Source organism: Vulpes vulpes, chromosome 3, assembly GCF_048418805.1.
Source record: "Vulpes vulpes isolate BD-2025 chromosome 3, VulVul3, whole genome shotgun sequence".
Lineage (NCBI taxonomy): Eukaryota > Metazoa > Chordata > Mammalia > Carnivora > Canidae > Vulpes > Vulpes vulpes.
Window position 1 is genome coordinate 128,116,392 of NC_132782.1, and position 8,241 is coordinate 128,124,632.

Here is an 8,241-nt window from a genome sequence, read left to right on the forward strand (position 1 = left end):
GGAAAGGCTCTGAAGCTAAAAGCAGACAGATGCGAAAAGAAAGTGAAATACAGTGATATTTGGAGATTAAAAAATTGAGTTAAAAGTCAAACCAAGAGGAAAGATTACATTAAACCTTCTAGGTATCTTTAAATCTCCTGAAGGACTACATACTAGGAATAATAGCAAATTAGAACACCAAGCCTAAAAGCAGTTATAAATAGCTAAATCCCTAAATGCATTAAGGTGATTGGGTTCTACACTAAATGGCTACAAAGAGGTGCAAGAGAGAGGATTAGTGATTCTAAAAGATAAGTCAGGAAACAATATCTAAAAAGACTAAAAATATAGAAAAGAAAACAAGAGATCTATTATATAATATCTAATATATAGAGAATCTATATTTGTGACAAATAGACTCTTAAGACTGGAAGAAAGACCCAAGAAAAACCAAAAATTATCCAAAAAGATGAAAGATATTAGGCCACAGATTCAAGAAATAGCCTAAACCAGATGAGAACAAAGAAGACTCAGGCACAGTATGGTAAAATTAATTAAAAGTAATGATAAAAAAATCTTAGAGGCAGCCAGAGAAAAAAAGCAACTTACTTTGAAAGGAACAATTGTATAATTCTTATTTCTTAAGCAAAGCAATGGAAGCAGAAGAATCTGACATAAAAACTTTTAAATGCTGGGGAAAAAATAGTTGCTATACTAGAATTCTTCCCTTAGTGGAAATAGCCACTTGAAATTGACAAAAGAGATTTACTTTTAAGTAAAGATTTTTTAAAAACAAAAGATCTTATACCAGCAGAACCTCACTAGGAGGGAATGCTACAAGATTTGCTTATGTAGAAGGAATATCATCTCATAGGGGTGAACTGGATTTGGAGACAGGAAAGAAAAGCAATGTAAGTGGTTAAAATGTGAATACATTCAAATAAACAGGGACTATAAAAATCAATAATAATATACTATGGCATTTAATCAATGTATATGATAAGAATAACACAAAATTGAGAAGGGATAAGTAAAGTTAAAGTATTTAAATATCTTTGTATTGTCTGGGGATGAAAATATATATACAAGACTCAAGAAGTGAGGGAATCCATAGAAGAACAACCAAAAACACAAATAAATTTTTAAAAGTTAATGAGTGTACATCTTCTTTTTCTTTAAGAGAAGAAAAATATAAAGAATACTTGATAAACCCAAAAGAAGACAAGACAGAAAAGGAAAGCAAGAAAATGTAGTATAAATAGAATAAAATATTAAGATGGTAGATTTAAACCCAAATGTATCAATAATTAATTAAATTAATAAAGTTATTCAATTATCTAATTAATAGTCAATGATTGTCAGAATGGACCATTAATGCCAATTATATGCTGCTTATTACAAGAGATGAAAACTTAAATATAAAGACAAGAGAATTTGGAAAGTAATGTAAATGAAAAAGGGTGTAACATTGAAACAGTAACTAAAATAAACTTTATGTAGACTATGCCATCATCAAAAATAATACACAGACTTTAAGACAGGAAGCATTCTTGGAGGTAAAGAGAGGCATTTCATAATTATAAAAGGGTAAATTTATTAGGAATGCATAGCAATGTTAAATTTGTATGCACCTAATTATACAGGGTATAAAACAAAAACTGAAAGAATTAATAGATAAATAAAGCTACTATCACAATGAAAAATCTTTAACACAAAATTTCCAGAGAGTTATATAGGAAAAGCAGGCAAAAAGAATAAAAGCAGACTATGTGGAAAGAAAAATTAATAAACCTTGCCCTAATTGACAATATAGAGCATATACATAATATGAATATACATAAGTGTGCATAGAATATTTTTTAAAAATTTTATATGCTTGACTACATTTACATAAAACAATTTCAACAGATTTCAAATAATTAAAATATTATAGAATGTGTTTTCTGACTATAGTAGACTTAAGTTTAAATCAGTAACTAAAAAAATTAGAAAATTCCTTAAATGTAAAATTTAACCTTAAATTCCACATATGAGTAAAATCATACGATATTTGTTTTTCTCTGACTTATATTGCTAGCATAATTTTAAAAATAACCTATAAATAAAAGAATTGTCAATAAAATATTAGAAAATATTTTGAGATTTTCATTTAAAGTACAATGAAGCCCTTCCGCCGCCGGAGCAGCGAGCAGCAGCAGCCGTCTGCAGCCATGGCTCTGCGCTACCCCATGGCCGTGGGCCTCAACAAGGGCCACGAGGTGACGAAGAACGTGAGCAAGCCGAGCACAGCCGCCGCCGCGGGCGCCTCCCCCAGCACACCACGTTCGTGCGGGACATGATCCGGGAGGCGCGCGGCTTCGCCCCGTACGAGCGGCGGGCCGTGGAGCTGCTCAAGGTGTCCAAGGACAAGCGCGCCCTCAAGTTCATCAAGAAGCGGGTCGGGACGCACATCCGCGCCAAGAGGAAGAGAGAGGAGCTGAGCAACGTGCTGGCGGCCAGGCGGAAAGCGGCCGCCAAGAAGGACTGACCCCCCTCCCCACCCCCGTAATAATAAAGCCTTCTCGGAAAAAAAAAAAAAAAGTATAATGAAAAGAGAATATATAAAATTTGTAGTATGGAGTTAAACCCATCTTTAAAGACAGTTCTTTTTAGTCCTCAAAGTATATATTTGAAGGCTTGAAAACTAATTAATGATTTATATGGATTTATCTGAAGAAGCTAGCGCAAAAGCAGTTATTTAAATCTACATAAGGTAGAATGAGAGAATAAAAGAATTTAATGAAATAAAAAAGAAAAATAGAGAAAATCAGCAAAACCAAAAGTTGTTTATTTCCAAATGGCAAAAATTGATAAATAGAAAGACTTACCAAAAAAAAAAAAAAAAAAATAGAAAGGGACAACTGAATAATATTAGAAATAAATGAAGGGACATTGTAATAAAGCCTACAAAACATTAAAACATAATAAATATTATAAACATTTTTTGCCTCCCAAGTTAAAAGTTTAGATAAAATGAAATCAGAATCATATCTACAAAACATTTTTTCAAAAAAAAAAAAAACACAAAAGAACGAATGATTTCTGACTTATCATTCAGGCCAGCATAACCTTGGTACAAAACTTGATAAAACCAGAAGTTGCCAGTCAATCTTTGTTATAAATGTGGAGGGAGTATCTTAAAATACAATGTCAGATTCAGGAATGTCTATAAAATATAATACATTACTAGCTTATTGGACTTTTTACTGAAGTATATATTTGTTTAGTATTAAAAAATTAGCGAAATTCTAATTTTACAGTAGAAAACTTGCCAAACTCCATTTTAACTAAGGAATCAAAATTAATCTTACTTACTGGGACAGACTAACATCATGTATCTCCCATTGCATTGAGAAGGACACAATGGTATTCTCATCAAAAGTGCATAGGATGAGTCTCTCATCATGAGAGAATATTAGACACACCTCAGTCATGGAGCATTTTACAAAATAACTAGTCAGAATTCTCCAAAAGTATCTAGGTCAAGAAAATAAAAAATGTAGGTGCATATGTAAATTAATATATACAAAAGAGACTTTAAATTCAGTGCCATTAGGATTAGCAATGTATTTCAGATTATTCATTGAATCTTATACTTGGAAAGGAAAAGCTAAAATCATTATTTGGACAATTGATGTGTCCAATTTAATATGCATTTAATGTGTGTTTTTTACTTGGTTTTATATAAGAATGTTTTTGTTCTTAGGAAATACAGATTGAACTTTTAGTGGTAAAGGAACATGATGTCTCCAACTTACTCTGGAATGATTCAGAAAAAAAGTATACATTTTAGAATAAGTGGGAGTAAAAGTGAGTAAAAGAATAATTGAATGGGAAAAAATATAAATGATGAGGTGAATCTCATTAAAGAGTATATGTAGGAGTTCCTTCGTTGTCCTTGCAACTTTTTGGTAAGTTTGAAATTTTAGAAAATGAGAGGTAAAAATATCAGTCAATATACCTCTCTTCATTAAAAGAATGAAAGAACAAAATCTCAAGATCACCTTAATACATAGAAAAAATTATTGATAAAAGTCAAATTTCACTCATAATAAAAGTTTAAACTAGGAATGGATGAATTTTTTTAAATTGGTGAAGTCTATCTACAAATAATTGCCATTTTACTTAATAGTAAAATATAGAAATATTTCCCATGAAATGCCCATTGCCACTTCTAATCAACAATATAGAAGTTTCTAGCTAATGAAATAAATCAAGAAAGAGTAAACTAGGTAGAAGGAGTAGGGATCTGTGATTTCTCTGAATATACATTTTATATAGTTTTGATTTTGAGCCCTGTGTTTTTACAAATTAAAAAATAATTAACAAAGTTGGTGAAGAGAAGAGACTTGGCACTGAAGACAAGCCGAGCCAAATAAACTTAACTTTGTATCTCATTAAACACAAAGAAGAAAAAAATAATACATATAACTTTGGGATGCTGTACCTGACTATACATTATGAGAGGTATGTATTCTAAAGGATAAAAAGAATTGCAGAGAAATTATGAACTTTGCTTACATGGTTTGTTTTTGGTAATCCTATGGGTGTAGCAATTCTAAAATTATTTTTTATGTATTATAGGATTGAACAAATGAGTAATTATGTTAATGGTGTTGCAGGCAAAAAGGGAAACTATACAAATGACATGACAGTCAAAAACACAGAGATGGAATATAAAACCAAGAAGTAGATGAAGTTTCCCAGTGTGTAGTGACAGGAAAATAGGACTTTTAAGAGAGATGTGAGTAGTAACCAGAATCATACTTTAAATTATTGTGTTTGCCTTTGGACTGCAAATCTCAAGAATTAATAAGTATCTGTTGAGTCAATATGACTTAGTTTCAAGTGAAACTGATTTTGTTTAAAACTAAAAATGCCCAATGAAAAGTACTGAGTAGTATTTTATAAATACATATATATTTCTTAGAATTATTCTAAAATTTTGGGCTATGTAGTTAAAGTCTGGACAATCTTATGGGCTTTTGAAAAATACATTTTTCCCTATAAACTGGTAATCTTGAAACTGAACATTAGATGTAATGCAAGAGTCAGAATTGAGGTGTTCTAGGACCAAATTTATCTTGTAGACCTTAAGAATGTTCAAGTAGTCACATGGAGTGGCAACTTGTAATAATAACCCTTCCAATAATACAAATTTGTATATACAGTAGCATAATCAGAGATTATTAGTCCCTGTTCTTGGTAGTAGGCTCACCTGTGTCATTTCATTAGTCTCCTGATAAGATCACTGTGCATTTTATGTAATTAATTTTTTCTCCTTATAACATTATGGTAAAATTCTATATATGTTTATCGAAGTTATTTATTAACTAGAATTAGTCCTATAATTACATCTTTTATGGCTAAAAACATTTCTTAAAAAAATTTGTTTTTATTATTTATTCATGATAGTCATAGAGAGAGGAGAGAGAGGCAGAGGGAGAAGTGGGCTCCATGCCAGGAGCCCGACGTGGGACTCGATCCTGGGACTCTGGGATCGTGCCCTGGGCCAAAGGCAGGCACTAAACCGCTGAGCCACCCAGGGATCCCCGCTGAAAACGTTTCTTGAAAAGATTAAATAAGCTATGTTTAACTGTACAATAATGTCCACATCCATTATTATCTGAATGAGCAAATCATTAGTGAAAATATTTGGATGTTTCTCTTCAGAATGATAGTTGGTGATGACATGGACTGAGCATGGTATCCGTGTCTGTCTGATTATATCTCACATCAACAGAAAATTAAGCCTACTTAAAGAAAATTCTATATTTGGCCTCTTTAGAAGCAGAGACTGAGATGAAAATTCTTATGCGAGGGATTATTGAAGGAGTGGATCTCAGGGATTTATTGGAGGGAAGGAAAGTAGCTGAAGAAGGTTATGGTTCTAGGGGTTGTCTAGTCTCAAGGGTAATCTTATGGAAGCTCTGGAGAGTATATCACCTTACAGTTTGGTCCTCCTGGAGGCAAGGGGCTGGGCCTTTAAATCCCCTGCTACTCATTGGCCATGGTATGGGATAAATCCTAGGCATCTCCAAGTAAGGCAGCTGTTATCAACTAAGGGCAATCTTCTGGAGAAGGTGCAGATGTGAGCTTCAGCAGTCAGTGCCTGCAGCAGTTAGGGTGTGGATTTATTAGGCCGTTAAGGGAGTTTTGGTGAGCACTTACAACATTAGCTGTAGAAAAAATTGAGGAATTTTTAATCATCAGTTCTCTTGCCTATATTATACTATATAGTTAGAACTCAGCTTACTTCCCCCATCCTGCCAATGGAATTTTTGAGCTTTGTTTCCACTCAAGACTTGTCTAGAAACACATAGACTTCCTTTTCTGCATGTTGCTCATTGGACACAAATTAGAAGCTGTTTCACCCACAAATAAGGAATAGCACAGCAATTATATTTTAAAGGTAGAGACTTCTTTTTAGGTAATGTAAAGATTGGAAGATAAAAATTGAGAGTTTTGAGTCTACTTGAATTGTTCTGCATATAGAAACTTATCTCTGTTAACTCCTATGTTGGAAATCTGGGAGGTGTGTGACTGGCATATGGCATCTTCACATAAATGGAAAGCTCGTTATTTAGTCATCTGTAAATAAAATGTTAGGATTGTTTTCATACATCTTTCAGTGTTATCCATTCTGAATGGGGAATATAAGTTGAAATTAAGTTACAGTGTTTAGGGAATATGGGTGCTTACTTCCCAATATCAGTTCTCTTTTTCTGTCCTAATAGAATGTCTGAATTTTAGCTGGGTAGATGACCACACAGAATAAAGAAAAGACTATATTTTCAAGTCTATCTTAGAGTTATGTATGGCTACATGACTAAACTTGGTCAAAGGGATTTTTTGGATATATTCAGCCTCTGAATCATGACCTCCAAAGGAAGATGCATGCCTTTTCCCTCCTTCCTCCTTCTTTCCCCCCTCCTGCCATAGATATCATGATGTCTACTCTTGGATGATATGGATGAAAGCAGGATTCTAGGGATGACAGAGTAACAAGGTAGAAGTCTGGTCTCCGACACTCCTGGGATTTCATACCAGCACTGGGATACTCCCGTCTGGTTTGTTACATGAGAGAGAAGTAACGTTCTGTTGTATTTAAATAATTTTTATTTTGGGTTTCTAGTCCAGCAGGTTAATCTATATTCTAATTCAGTGGCCCATTGAACCTTTTTTCAATATCATTATGTACTCTGACATACTTAAAGCAATGGCAACAAGGTACAGATGGATCTCTTTTTTTAGAAAAAATTATTTATTTGAGAGAAAGAGCAGAAGTAGAGGGAGTAGAGGGAGAGGAGGAAGCAGACTCCCTGCTAAGCAGGGAGTGGATGATGTGGGGCCCCATCCCAAGACTCCAGGATCATGACCTGAGGCAGATGCTTGGGACGCCTGGGTGGCTCAGCGGTTGAGTGTCTGCCCTTGGCTCAGGGTGTGATCCTGGAGTCCTGAGATTGAGTACCACATCGGACTTCCTGCATGGAGTCTGCTGCTTCCTCTGCTTATGTCTCTGCTCCCCCCCTTTCTCATGAATAATAAATAAAATCTTAAAAAAAAAAAAAAAACGCAGATGCTTAACTGACTGAGCCACCCAGGTGCCCTGGATCCCTTCTTTATATTGGAAAAGAAAAACTTGAGTAATTTCAAGAAGCATTTTGATCTCTTGGTTTTATTGAAATAATTATTATTAAGCTGGGGATAAAACTATGATCAACAAAAATATTTTACCAACAGAAACTTAATCAGCTATTTTGAGTGAGAACCAGCTATTAATCACAGGGGGGTATAAATTAGTTTGTGTTTATAAAAAGTTCTAAAACTACCACATACATAAAAGCACAAAATATCACAATGCATTTACTTTATGACAAAGATTGTAAAATTAAAGATGACTTTAGCAATTACACAGAAAAAATTCATCTAGAAACAAAGTGAAAGCATATATCTTAAAGGAAATAGAAGTGAATGGTAAACTGCTCTTTCTACAAATTATCTCTGCCAGTCTTAAAGTCAGACATTATTGTTCGGAGCATTATGGTTTGAAACTTTATAAAATGGGGTATTTGAATACAGAACATCTTATTAAATATCAATTCATAATAACAACAATAGTTTTAAAACAAGGATGTTTATTGCCCCAAACCTGAAATACGTTGTACCAATCTAGAGAAGGGAAAAAGTTAGCTTTCCCAGTAACAGCTACAAGTTTTCCAA

The 8,241-nt window shown here is 33.5% G+C and overlaps 1 pseudogene; it reads left to right on the forward strand.

Moving 5' to 3' along the window:
• Positions 1-2,145: 2,145 nt before the first annotated feature.
• On the forward strand, positions 2,146-2,516 carry LOC112918387 (large ribosomal subunit protein eL36-like; annotated as a pseudogene).
• The last annotated feature ends 5,725 nt before the right edge of the window (positions 2,517-8,241 follow it).